At 56.3% G+C, this 12,493-nt stretch overlaps 1 long non-coding RNA gene across 1 annotated transcript in view; it reads left to right on the plus strand.

Moving 5' to 3' along the window:
• The window catches only part of LOC145530002 (uncharacterized), a 1,493,464-nt gene that overhangs the window by 1,422,331 nt on the left and 58,640 nt on the right, over positions 1-12,493 (plus strand). Inside the window, exons 172-173 of the long non-coding RNA XR_014071397.1 lie at positions 1-112; positions 7,658-7,769. This is a non-coding gene — a long non-coding RNA (uncharacterized LOC145530002). The remainder of the gene's footprint in view (positions 113-7,657; positions 7,770-12,493) is intronic.

Raw genomic sequence — 12,493 nt, forward strand, 5'->3', positions numbered from 1 at the left:
GGCAGAGCCGCCGGCCTGAGAATGAGGGCGCTGCTGAGCCCAGGGGCTGGGATGGCCCGCTGCTGCTGTGGTCCCAGAGCTCCACCCGAGACCTGAGGGAGGCCGTCTGCCCGTGAGTCCTCTCCCGCTTGTCTGTCAGCTTGTTTGAACCATGCTGGGTTTTCTGCCCAGCTGGCTAAGGGGAGTCCCTGGAAATGCAAGGGTGTGGGTTTTGGCAGACTTCAGGGAAGACATGCCAGATGAGCCTGGGAGACTCCAGCTTAATCTGGATTCAGGAGATATCTCTTCGGGCCAGCTAGTAATTGTAGGATAAGCCTAATGAGTCTTCACCGGATGAAGAGAGTAACGTGCCAAGGTAGCAATCGATGTCCTCATTCGAGAGGATGAAGCTGGTGCTCAGAGAAGGGGGGAACTTGGCCAGAGCAAGGAGGTGTGCACCCAGACAGAACCCCCAGATCCGGCCATTTGAGCTCAGGGAGGCCACTGGTGTGGCTTGTCCCTGTAGCAGGCGCCGAGGCACGCAGCCCACCCTGATTCCTGCGGGGGCCTGACTTGGGAAGTGCCATCTGGTAGCTTTGAGACTCACCAAACCAAATTGCACTGGAGAGAGGAAGGACACCTTCCTTCATCCACCCCCCACCCCCGCCGGATTCCCACATACCCTGACCCCTTTCTCTTGATTTCGGAGCCATTTCCAGAGTCCCGCTCATATGACCTCATTCGAAGTGCACTGTGGACGAGCTGCCATCTGCAGCTGCTACCACAGCAGCCAAGGGCTTTAGCTCCCGAGTACCTCCCTTCCTTTGGAACTTGGGGGCCCTCTACTCCCCACTTGCACACCACAGACCTTTGCTGAGGATTGTGGGGACCCTCACTCAGTTTGCAGCACGTTGTAGCCATCCCTGTCCTCTCAATACCTCCCTTGCCACTCAGCTTGTGAGCCCCTTTGGAGCAGCGTGGCCCACCTGGCTGCAACGGAAGAGACACAGCTGACAGTGAAACAACAGCTTAGATCTGACAGCCGGAAAGCTCTGTCAAAAGGGACCTCCCTCTTCACACCGTAGAGGCTGTAGGAGCCGCCAGGCTTTCGGAACCAGTGCTGGGGCCAAAATGACCCCACAGCCGTTTTCCTTCCTGGGGAGGGTTCTGGCTCGAGTGGGAATGGCTCAAGTCTCCTAAGGTTCTGAAAGCCCACTGTGTGCAGATTCACGGTACACAGAGAGGAGAAGGTGGAGTCCTGCCCTGGAGGTGGTCACAGCTCACGGATGAGCCAGGCAGGCAGGCAGGCAGGCAGGCAGGGCATGAGAACACCTGAGCTGCCTTCATGAGTGAATGGTGTGGGAGCAGAGGAAGAGAAGCCGGTCTGCTCCCTCATGTGGTGCCCAGGGCAGGTTGTCCCCAGAGGAAACCCTTACGACGGTGAGGACTCTCACTGCTGTTTCCCAAGGGGTTCCGTCGGTGCGTGTCTTCCCCGGAGCGGTCAGGCCGTCTCTAAAGTACACTGGCCATGGGCATTGCCTCTCCTTGGAACTTCCCACGTGTTTCTCTTTTTTATGGAACAGTGATTTTTCTAGAGGGGTTCTGGGCCACAAGGTTGTTGGGTCATTTTCTAGCCTTCTGTCGTGAAGAACGCTTTCCTGGGCGTTGGGGTGGTTTGTTGTTCCAGCTCCCTTTCTTGGCTTCTTTTGGGAGCTGGTGCAACAAGAGGAGCTCAGCCTCTGCCTTCTGGCTGAGATGTCACCCTTCAAACAGCAATGCCTGCCTGGAGATAATGATGGCATTTGCCAAAAGGGCTTCGTTTGGCACATGATATCTTGAAAGGACGTACACCGTCCTGTCAGCTATCAAAGGCTAGTTCAAATGACATAAAAATGAGAACTCTCCAATGGAGTCTTACAGTAGGTGGAGAGTCCGAAAGAAACTCCTTCAGTCATTTCACTGAGAGTCATTGATTGGGGACACCAAGAATATAGGAAGGAATGCAGAAAGAAAAGATGAAATTGTGTTCAGGATCGGGGGGAGGGATGAACAGGGCGTGCTTGCCTTGAATCCAGGCTTTGTTGGGGGGTGGGGCATAAAGATCAAACGGGTCTGAAACCACAAAGTGGTGATGGTAACACAGTATCACCAGAGTTACACAACAGTGTTCCCAAATTGCAACAATGATGAAAAAGTTTACTAACTTAACCAACAAGTTCCCAACTTAACCAACAAAAATACAGGAAACCATACAAAAAATAAAACATCACCAGAAAGGTGGAAACAAACCAAATGCAAAGCAGTTCAGGGGAAAGGAACTCCATGTCCCCTGGGGGCAGACCGAGTTGACAGCGTCCACGGTGAGCCGACAGGGATGGAGGCGGCAGAGCCGACCGCTCCCCTGGACGTGGTGTTTCCGGCAAGGGCTCTGGGTCTCTGTCCAGAGCGGGGGCTCGTTCTTCCTGCAGGGGTGGGTGAGTCATCGTCGGCGTCTGGGTGTTGCGCGGGAGCCAGGGCAGGCTCTCCCTGCCGAGGCGGTGACTCCTCCTCTGCCTCGGGTTCTCCTGCCAAAGCCCGAGCAGGTACAGGTGCACGTGGAGGTGGAGGTTCTGGCTGAGGGGGTGGGACATCAGTGCCTGGGGCTGGGGGTCCTGCAGGCACGGAGATCCGATCTGCCCGGTGTGCTGGCCAGAACCCAGCTGGCCTGGTGTCTCTGCGAGGGCAAGTCTCGGTTCTCCATCTGCCCTCGGTGGATCCCTGGGTCCTGCACCTGGAGCCACCACCTCTGTAGGGACAGGTCTGGGAAGTGGAGCCTGGTTCCAGTTGGAGGCCAGTGCTAGAGCTGGGGGAGAAGCAAAGTTTGCCCACAGGCCAGCCTTGGCATGTGCGTATCCCGGGACAGAAAGCTTCCAAGAGATTCCCAAAGAATACCCAGGGTCGGATGTCTTTTGGGACTGAAGTGTGCAAGAAGGGGGTGGGGGTGTGAGGCCAGCGCTTGCTGCAGGCCCAGCAGCATCTTTCGGGGACTCGTCCCTGTGTAGCTCAGCACCCCCTCCCCACACACTCCCGTGCACCAGCCCCAGCGTCCTCACCTCTGTGCTCTGGCGTGCTGGGCTCCAGGTCCTCCTGCTGCCTCAGAGGCTGGGGTTCTCGGGACTCTGGGTCGGAGCCGGGTGTGCTGAGCTCCGTGGCAGCCTCAGACTGGGCCGCCGGGTGTATCCTGTGTGGTGTCTCGGCAGCAGGCCTTCCCCGCCTCCGCTTCGCCCCCGGTGGGGCTGATGCCTCCGTGGGCACGCTCACCTGGAGCCTGCACTGGGCCTCAGGGGCGGGGGGGTGGTGCTCCGACCCCTCCCTCCGGGAGGTGGACGGGGTGTCCCCGTCCTCGGCCTCATCATGTGGGAAGCTCTGCAACGACAGTGACCGTCAGCCAGCCATGCTGGGACTTTTCCGAGCTGGGCCTGGCCAGTGGAGCCGCTGCTTCTGCCTGCTCGAACTTCTCTTCCCAGAAGGGTCAGAGACGTGTGTCTGCTCAGATTCCCACCCGGGAGGAAAGAGACCCACCTGAGGGTGTGAGGCCAGCCTGGGCGGCCGGCGCTGCCCGCACTCTCCCCATCCCAGCCAGCCTGCTCTCCCCTGGGGTGTGAACACAACTTGCCCGCAGGCTTCTGACCCCACATCCGCCTGGGCTTCCTTGAGGGAGACACACCCCGAGAAACCCGCATCCACACACACAGGCAAAGGACCCGGTGTTTCCGGGTGGCATGGGAGAGGTGGGCTGGCCCGGCCTGGGGCTCCCCGTGTTACCTTTCTGTTTCTCCGGGCAAAGGGCCAGAGGCCTCTCGGGGGTGCCCTGAGCCAACGTCGACAGGGTGCCCACGCACACTGCCTGTGAGCTCTCCTGAGGCCCCGGCCTCTGGGCAGGGGCAAACAGCAGAACATCCTGGCAGCAAGTGATCTGGCTGGGGGCTCCTCTCTGCTCTGGAGGCCTGGATACACGGGTTGCGGGTTCTGTTGGGTTCTGTTGCCGGCAGGTGACATCATTTCCTGGGGTTCGTGCTGAGGTCCCTTCCCCAAAACTTCCCAAGGGAATCTCTGGGTTTCTGACTGCTCGACCACCCCCCTTAGGCCATGTGCAGGCACAGTGACAGCCACACAGCCCAGCCCACAGCCCTGGGGAGGCCTGGGTGCAGCCAGGGCCTGAGCTCCGAGGACCCCGCTGCTCTCAGACCAGGCTCCTTCTTCTCATAAGTGGTGTGGCCCTGGACAAGCGTATGCCCCTCAGGGTTTCCCCAGTCTCTCCATCTGGAGAGTGGGGGTCATTCTCCCATCTGCTTCCTAGGTCTGTCGGCCTACGAGCAGCTCCATGCCTTTCCACCTGGGGCCGATATCACGTGGAGCTTGTGCGCTGAGACTTCAGAAAGAAAGACTCCATCCAGGGCTGACACAGCACAGAATGGGGCAGAACGAGGCCTGGATGCGCCGTGGTACCCAGGAAAAGGCACTCCCCCTCCTGAGTGTTTTGAGACCCCGCATCCAAGTTGGAGGCGCGAAAGGAAGACTCGAAGGTCTCCCTCTCTTATAGAAAAGAGTAGCCAACTTTCTGGTCCTCTGTTTCCATTGAGATTCTGTTCAAGTGTCCCAGCTCGGCTTCTGCGGGTGGCTGAGCTTCTAATGGCTCCCTGAGTTCTTGTCTTTTCCTCTCCAAACCTTCCGTCCTTTTCCCCCTTCTGGGGTGGATGGGCGCTGTCATTGTTTCTACCTTCGAGACAGATTGATGAAAAGTCTGGACCGTCGACTCCTTTCCTCTCTTTGGTTCCGTGTCTCTCTCTGTCTGTGTCCCTCTCTTTTCCCTTCTCGATTCAGTCTGTGTCTTCCTCTTTCTCTCTCGTGTGTGGATGGATGGATGCTAGGAATGCACATGTATATGATTAGATGAGGGTTATGTTTTAGGGATAGGTTAGAGGGAGAGAAAGGCTTTAGGTCGGAGTTGGTCATGGGGGAAGGGTCAAGGGTGGTGGTGGTGTTTCTTGGAATCTGAGTGCTGTGCATTCTTCGTCTCTTTCCATATGAACCCCTTCTCAGATACACCACTTGCAAGGAGTCTCTCATGTTCCGTTTCCCATCTTTTGCATTTCTGAATGCTTAGCTTCTCTGTTGTGAAGAGGTTCCATTGGATGGAAACCCATTGGCGTACTTCGTTTTCCTCTTTCCCTTACTTGAAGAGACCCATTTCTACCTCCGCCCAGCAAATGGCAAGGAGACTCTGATGTTAAGGAGCCTTTGACCTACGCTTCTTTCTAGCTGTCTCATGACATCAGTCTTTAGGGTGAGGTTTTTCCCCGATATTGAGGTGGTGTGAGATCAAAACCAATAGCGTTCTTCAGATGTAGCTGTCTGGTTTTCCCATGGACATTTATTGAAGAGGCTTTCTTGTTCCCATTTGGATATTCTCCCCTTTTGTGTCAGAGATGAGTTGACCATGGATGCCGGGGTTTGTTTCTGGACCCTCAACTTTATTCCATCGATCTGGATCTGTGTGTGTTGTTGTATTCCCAATAGCATACTGTCCTGCTGCTGCCGCTGCGCCTAAGTCATTTCAGTCGTGTCTGACTCTGCGCGACCCCATGGCCTGCAGCCTACCAGGCTCCTCCGTCCAGGGCGTTTTCCAGGCAAGAGTACTGGAGTGGGTCGCCATCGCCTTCTCCGATACTCTCCTGAGGATCCTAGTTTGGTCGTCTAATTTCCTTTCACACAACCTTGGATGTCCGTATCGGGGCTTTTTCGTCGGATTGTATTGACAATTTAGGCTCTTTTCTGTTTCCGTACCCCTTTTGCAATTCTTTGTTCGGTGCGAAAATGCATTGGCATTTTGGGAGGAATAGCATCGAAGCTGTGGATTGCCTTGTGGGGCTGTGACATCATTTTCCCAATAGGAATTCTTTCAAGCCCTGAGCACAGCTTCTCTTTCCAGTGGTTGGTGTGGGCTTGATCTTCCTTCTTCCATCTCTCGCCGTTTTGTGAGAACAGGTCCTTCCTTCCCTTCTGGGTTAGATGGACTCGTGGGTATCACTTCAGTGAATGGCATTGTCAGTGGGGGTGATAATTCCCTTCTCATTGGAAGACTTTGCTGTGAGTATTAGAAATGCAAGTGATTTCTCTTCCCCTTCCTCCCTGTCCATCTCTCAGAGCCACCGGGAAACAGAGGCCTCATCCAGGGTCACACAGGCCTGAGGGAGTGCAACTAGACTGTTGTTTCTTCAGGCCCTCAGTGCTGGACATCATCCGGGATACTCTGTGTGTGTCTTCCTCAGTCTGGTGTCCCTTCAGACCTTTCCCTAGTTTTCACAGGCTTGTCGTGTTGGTGTTCTTTGACTGTTTGGAGACACATCCTTGAGAAGCTTTGTGTTTCCACTCATTCGTCTCGCGATGTATGATCTGTCTTTTGCTTTGGTAATGAGGTCTTTCCCACAGTAGATATCTTTGATTTTGCAAAGTCCACTGTATTCTCTGGGTTGTTTTGTGGGCTGCCTTTTTGTTTTGTGTGTGAAGACTCAAAGCACGTGTCCAGTTTCTGCTCATTGTTCTTCTAGATTTGTGACAAGTTTTCATGGAAACTTTGTCTAGGGATAACTGGAAGTGAACTCGGTGTAAGGTGTCAAGTCTCCATCTCCATTCATGTCATGCCCTGCAGTTTCCAATTCCCTGTTCCTGAGTGGTTTTGGAGACCTTGTGGGAAGTTTGGTTGCATCGGAGTTTGCGTTTCCACCTTGAGTAGATTCACACTGTTCTGCCCTCAGGGACACTGTCAAGGGGGAGTGAGGAGCAGCCTGCACTTCCAGCAGTGACCACACGGAGGGGCGAGTGCTGCTCTCCCCTCTGGGAGCCCCAGGCCACAGGCATCCCAGTGAGGAGCCAGCTCTGTGCTCAGCTGAAAGGAGTTAGTCTCTCAGGAGCCTCTGAGCCCTTGCCTTTGGATCACCCAGGGTGGGCATTTGCTGTGACAGAAAAAAAATTGCCCTGAATTCCATGGACGGAAGAGCCTGGCTGTGTAGAGTTCGTGAGTTGCCGTGAATCAGACACAACTGAGGACACAAAAATTCAATAGACTAAAACACTTTTTGGGGGTGGGGGGAGTGAAAGGGGGTGATGTGGGGTTTTTTGTCTTATATAATAGCCGAGGGAAATCTAGTTTAAACCTAAATTCACATAGATGGGAAAGGTATAGCTCTCCGTCACCCTATTAAAAAAAAAAAAAAACGTCTTAACTTTTCTGAAAGCTTATTTAGTAGCTTCCTTGAGCAGTTCATTGTGAAGGATTTTTTTTTTTTTTCTGTGACATTGGCCTCATTAAAAAGTACGGTTTGCCTTTACTGGATAATTTTGTTCATTGGTTTGTTAGGGAATCTTGGTAATATTTGAGTTTCCTGGGGAGTATGGTCACATGACCTGGCCCTGGCCAATCGGTGCGTTCCACCTCCCTGGCCACTGTGATTGGCTCCGGACTGGGGCAGTGCCCAATCGGGGCCCGGGGCCGGGCCTCACGTTGGAAGCCAGGGGAAGACGAGCTCTCGTTCTGCTGGGGTAGGGGAAGGGGTGGGGCCGGGGGAGGTCAGGCTCCAGCAGTGGGAGGGGCTTGAGGTCCGCCTGCGGCAGTTGGTGACCTTCCTGCTCCCCTCAGGGCAGAGCCGCCGGCCTGAGAATGAGGGCGCTGCTGAGCCCAGGGGCTGGGATGGCCCGCTGCTGCTGTGGTCCCAGAGCTCCACCCGAGACCTGAGGGAGGCCGTCTGCCCGTGAGTCCTCTCCCGCTTGTCTGTCAGCTTGTTTGAACCATGCTGGGTTTTCTGCCCAGCTGGCTAAGGGGAGTCCCTGGAAATGCAAGGGTGTGGGTTTTGGCAGACTTCAGGGAAGACATGCCAGATGAGCCTGGGAGACTCCAGCTTAATCTGGATTCAGGAGATATCTCTTCGGGCCAGCTAGTAATTGTAGGATAAGCCTAATGAGTCTTCACCGGATGAAGAGAGTAACGTGCCAAGGTAGCAATCGATGTCCTCATTCGAGAGGATGAAGCTGGTGCTCAGAGAAGGGGGGAACTTGGCCAGAGCAAGGAGGTGTGCACCCAGACAGAACCCCCAGATCCGGCCATTTGAGCTCAGGGAGGCCACTGGTGTGGCTTGTCCCTGTAGCAGGCGCCGAGGCACGCAGCCCACCCTGATTCCTGCGGGGGCCTGACTTGGGAAGTGCCATCTGGTAGCTTTGAGACTCACCAAACCAAATTGCACTGGAGAGAGGAAGGACACCTTCCTTCATCCACCCCCCACCCCCGCCGGATTCCCACATACCCTGACCCCTTTCTCTTGATTTCGGAGCCATTTCCAGAGTCCCGCTCATATGACCTCATTCGAAGTGCACTGTGGACGAGCTGCCATCTGCAGCTGCTACCACAGCAGCCAAGGGCTTTAGCTCCCGAGTACCTCCCTTCCTTTGGAACTTGGGGGCCCTCTACTCCCCACTTGCACACCACAGACCTTTGCTGAGGATTGTGGGGACCCTCACTCAGTTTGCAGCACGTTGTAGCCATCCCTGTCCTCTCAATACCTCCCTTGCCACTCAGCTTGTGAGCCCCTTTGGAGCAGCGTGGCCCACCTGGCTGCAACGGAAGAGACACAGCTGACAGTGAAACAACAGCTTAGATCTGACAGCCGGAAAGCTCTGTCAAAAGGGACCTCCCTCTTCACACCGTAGAGGCTGTAGGAGCCGCCAGGCTTTCGGAACCAGTGCTGGGGCCAAAATGACCCCACAGCCGTTTTCCTTCCTGGGGAGGGTTCTGGCTCGAGTGGGAATGGCTCAAGTCTCCTAAGGTTCTGAAAGCCCACTGTGTGCAGATTCACGGTACACAGAGAGGAGAAGGTGGAGTCCTGCCCTGGAGGTGGTCACAGCTCACGGATGAGCCAGGCAGGCAGGCAGGCAGGCAGGCAGGGCATGAGAACACCTGAGCTGCCTTCATGAGTGAATGGTGTGGGAGCAGAGGAAGAGAAGCCGGTCTGCTCCCTCATGTGGTGCCCAGGGCAGGTTGTCCCCAGAGGAAACCCTTACGACGGTGAGGACTCTCACTGCTGTTTCCCAAGGGGTTCCGTCGGTGCGTGTCTTCCCCGGAGCGGTCAGGCCATCTCTAAAGTACACTGGCCATGGGCATTGCCTCTCCTTGGAACTTCCCACGTGTTTCTCTTTTTTATGGAACAGTGATTTTTCTAGAGGGGTTCTGGGCCACAAGGTTGTTGGGTCATTTTCTAGCCTTCTGTCGTGAAGAACGCTTTCCTGGGCGTTGGGGTGGTTTGTTGTTCCAGCTCCCTTTCTTGGCTTCTTTTGGGAGCTGGTGCAACAAGAGGAGCTCAGCCTCTGCCTTCTGGCTGAGATGTCACCCTTCAAACAGCAATGCCTGCCTGGAGATAATGATGGCATTTGCCAAAAGGGCTTCGTTTGGCACATGATATCTTGAAAGGACGTACACCGTCCTGTCAGCTATCAAAGGCTAGTTCAAATGACATAAAAATGAGAACTCTCCAATGGAGTCTTACAGTAGGTGGAGAGTCCGAAAGAAACTCCTTCAGTCATTTCACTGAGAGTCATTGATTGGGGACACCAAGAATATAGGAAGGAATGCAGAAAGAAAAGATGAAATTGTGTTCAGGATCGGGGGGAGGGATGAACAGGGCGTGCTTGCCTTGAATCCAGGCTTTGTTGGGGGGTGGGGCATAAAGATCAAACGGGTCTGAAACCACAAAGTGGTGATGGTAACACAGTATCACCAGAGTTACACAACAGTGTTCCCAAATTGCAACAATGATGAAAAAGTTTACTAACTTAACCAACAAGTTCCCAACTTAACCAACAAAAATACAGGAAACCATACAAAAAATAAAACATCACCAGAAAGGTGGAAACAAACCAAATGCAAAGCAGTTCAGGGGAAAGGAACTCCATGTCCCCTGGGGGCAGACCGAGTTGACAGCGTCCACGGTGAGCCGACAGGGATGGAGGCGGCAGAGCCGACCGCTCCCCTGGACGTGGTGTTTCCGGCAAGGGCTCTGGGTCTCTGTCCAGAGCGGGGGCTCGTTCTTCCTGCAGGGGTGGGTGAGTCATCGTCGGCGTCTGGGTGTTGCGCGGGAGCCAGGGCAGGCTCTCCCTGCCGAGGCGGTGACTCCTCCTCTGCCTCGGGTTCTCCTGCCAAAGCCCGAGCAGGTACAGGTGCACGTGGAGGTGGAGGTTCTGGCTGAGGGGGTGGGACATCAGTGCCTGGGGCTGGGGGTCCTGCAGGCACGGAGATCCGATCTGCCCGGTGTGCTGGCCAGAACCCAGCTGGCCTGGTGTCTCTGCGAGGGCAAGTCTCGGTTCTCCATCTGCCCTCGGTGGATCCCTGGGTCCTGCACCTGGAGCCACCACCTCTGTAGGGACAGGTCTGGGAAGTGGAGCCTGGTTCCAGTTGGAGGCCAGTGCTAGAGCTGGGGGAGAAGCAAAGTTTGCCCACAGGCCAGCCTTGGCATGTGCGTATCCCGGGACAGAAAGCTTCCAAGAGATTCCCAAAGAATACCCAGGGTCGGATGTCTTTTGGGACTGAAGTGTGCAAGAAGGGGGTGGGGGTGTGAGGCCAGCGCTTGCTGCAGGCCCAGCAGCATCTTTCGGGGACTCGTCCCTGTGTAGCTCAGCACCCCCTCCCCACACACTCCCGTGCACCAGCCCCAGCGTCCTCACCTCTGTGCTCTGGCGTGCTGGGCTCCAGGTCCTCCTGCTGCCTCAGAGGCTGGGGTTCTCGGGACTCTGGGTCGGAGCCGGGTGTGCTGAGCTCCGTGGCAGCCTCAGACTGGGCCGCCGGGTGTATCCTGTGTGGTGTCTCGGCAGCAGGCCTTCCCCGCCTCCGCTTCGCCCCCGGTGGGGCTGATGCCTCCGTGGGCACGCTCACCTGGAGCCTGCACTGGGCCTCAGGGGCGGGGGGGTGGTGCTCCGACCCCTCCCTCCGGGAGGTGGACGGGGTGTCCCCGTCCTCGGCCTCATCACGTGGGAAGCTCTGCAACGACAGTGACCGTCAGCCAGCCATGCTGGGACTTTTCCGAGCTGGGCCTGGCCAGTGGAGCCGCTGCTTCTGCCTGCTCGAACTTCTCTTCCCAGAAGGGTCAGAGACGTGTGTCTGCTCAGATCCCCACCCGGGACGAAAGAGACCCACCTGAGGGTGTGAGGCCAGCCTGGGCGGCCGGCGCTGCCCGCACTCTCCCCATCCCAGCCAGCCTGCTCTCCCCTGGGGTGTGGACACAACTTGCCCGCAGGCTTCTGACCCCACATCCGCCTGGGCTTCCTTGAGGGAGACACACCCCGAGAAACCCGCATCCACACACACAGGCAAAGGACCCGGTGTTTCCGGGTGGCATGGGAGAGGTGGGCTGGCCCGGCCTGGGGCTCCCCGTGTTACCTTTCTGTTTCTCCGGGCAAAGGGCCAGAGGCCTCTCGGGGGTGCCCTGAGCCAACGTCGACAGGGTGCCCACGCATACTGCCTGTGAGCTCTCCTGAGGCCCCGGCCTCTGGGCAGGGGCAAACAGCAGAACATCCTGGCAGCAAGTGATCTGGCTGGGGGCTCCTCTCCGCTCTGGAGGCCTGGATACACGGGTTGCGGGTTCTGTTGGGTTCTGTTGCCGGCAGGTGACATCATTTCCTGGGGTTCGTGCTGAGGTCCCTTCCCCAAAACTTCCCAAGGGAATCTCTGGGTTTCTGACTGCTCGACCACCCCCCTTAGGCCATGTGCAGGCACAGTGACAGCCACACAGCCCAGCCCACAGCCCTGGGGAGGCCTGGGTGCAGCCAGGGCCTGAGCTCCGAGGACCCCGCTGCTCTCAGACCAGGCTCCTTCTTCTCATAAGTGGTGTGGCCCTGGACAAGCGTATGCCCCTCAGGGTTTCCCCAGTCTCTCCATCTGCAGAGTGGGGGTCATTCTCCCATCTGCTTCCTAGGTCTGTCGGCCTACGAGCAGCTCCATGCCTTTCCACCTGGGGCCAATATCACGTGGAGCTTGTGCGCTGAGACTTCAGAAAGAAAGACTCCATCCAGGGCTGACACAGCACAGAATGGGGCAGAACGAGGCCTGGATGCGCCGTGGTACCCAGGAAAAGGCACTCCCCCTCCTGAGTGTTTTGAGAACCCGCATCCAAGTTGGAGGCGCGAAAGGAAGACTCGAAGGTCTCCCTCTCTTATAGAAAAGAGTAGCCAACTTTCTGGTCCTCTGTTTCCATTGAGATTCTGTTCAAGTGTCCCAGCTCGGCTTCTGCGGGTGGCTGAGCTTCTAATGGCTCCCTGCGTTCTTGTCTTTTCCTCTCCAAACCTTCCGTCCTTTTCCCCCTTCTGGGGTGGATGGGTGCTGTCATTGCTTCTACCTTCGAGACAGATTGATGAAAAGTCTGGACCGTCGACTCCTTTCCTCTCTTTGGTTCCGTGTCTCTCTCTGTCTGTGTCCCTCTCTTTTCCCTTCTCG

The sequence above is a fragment of the Giraffa tippelskirchi genome, chromosome 12 (assembly GCF_054371585.1).
Source record: "Giraffa tippelskirchi isolate mGirTip1 chromosome 12, T2T-mGirTip1v1.2.pri, whole genome shotgun sequence".
In the NCBI taxonomy this organism is placed as follows: Eukaryota; Metazoa; Chordata; class Mammalia; order Artiodactyla; family Giraffidae; genus Giraffa; species Giraffa tippelskirchi.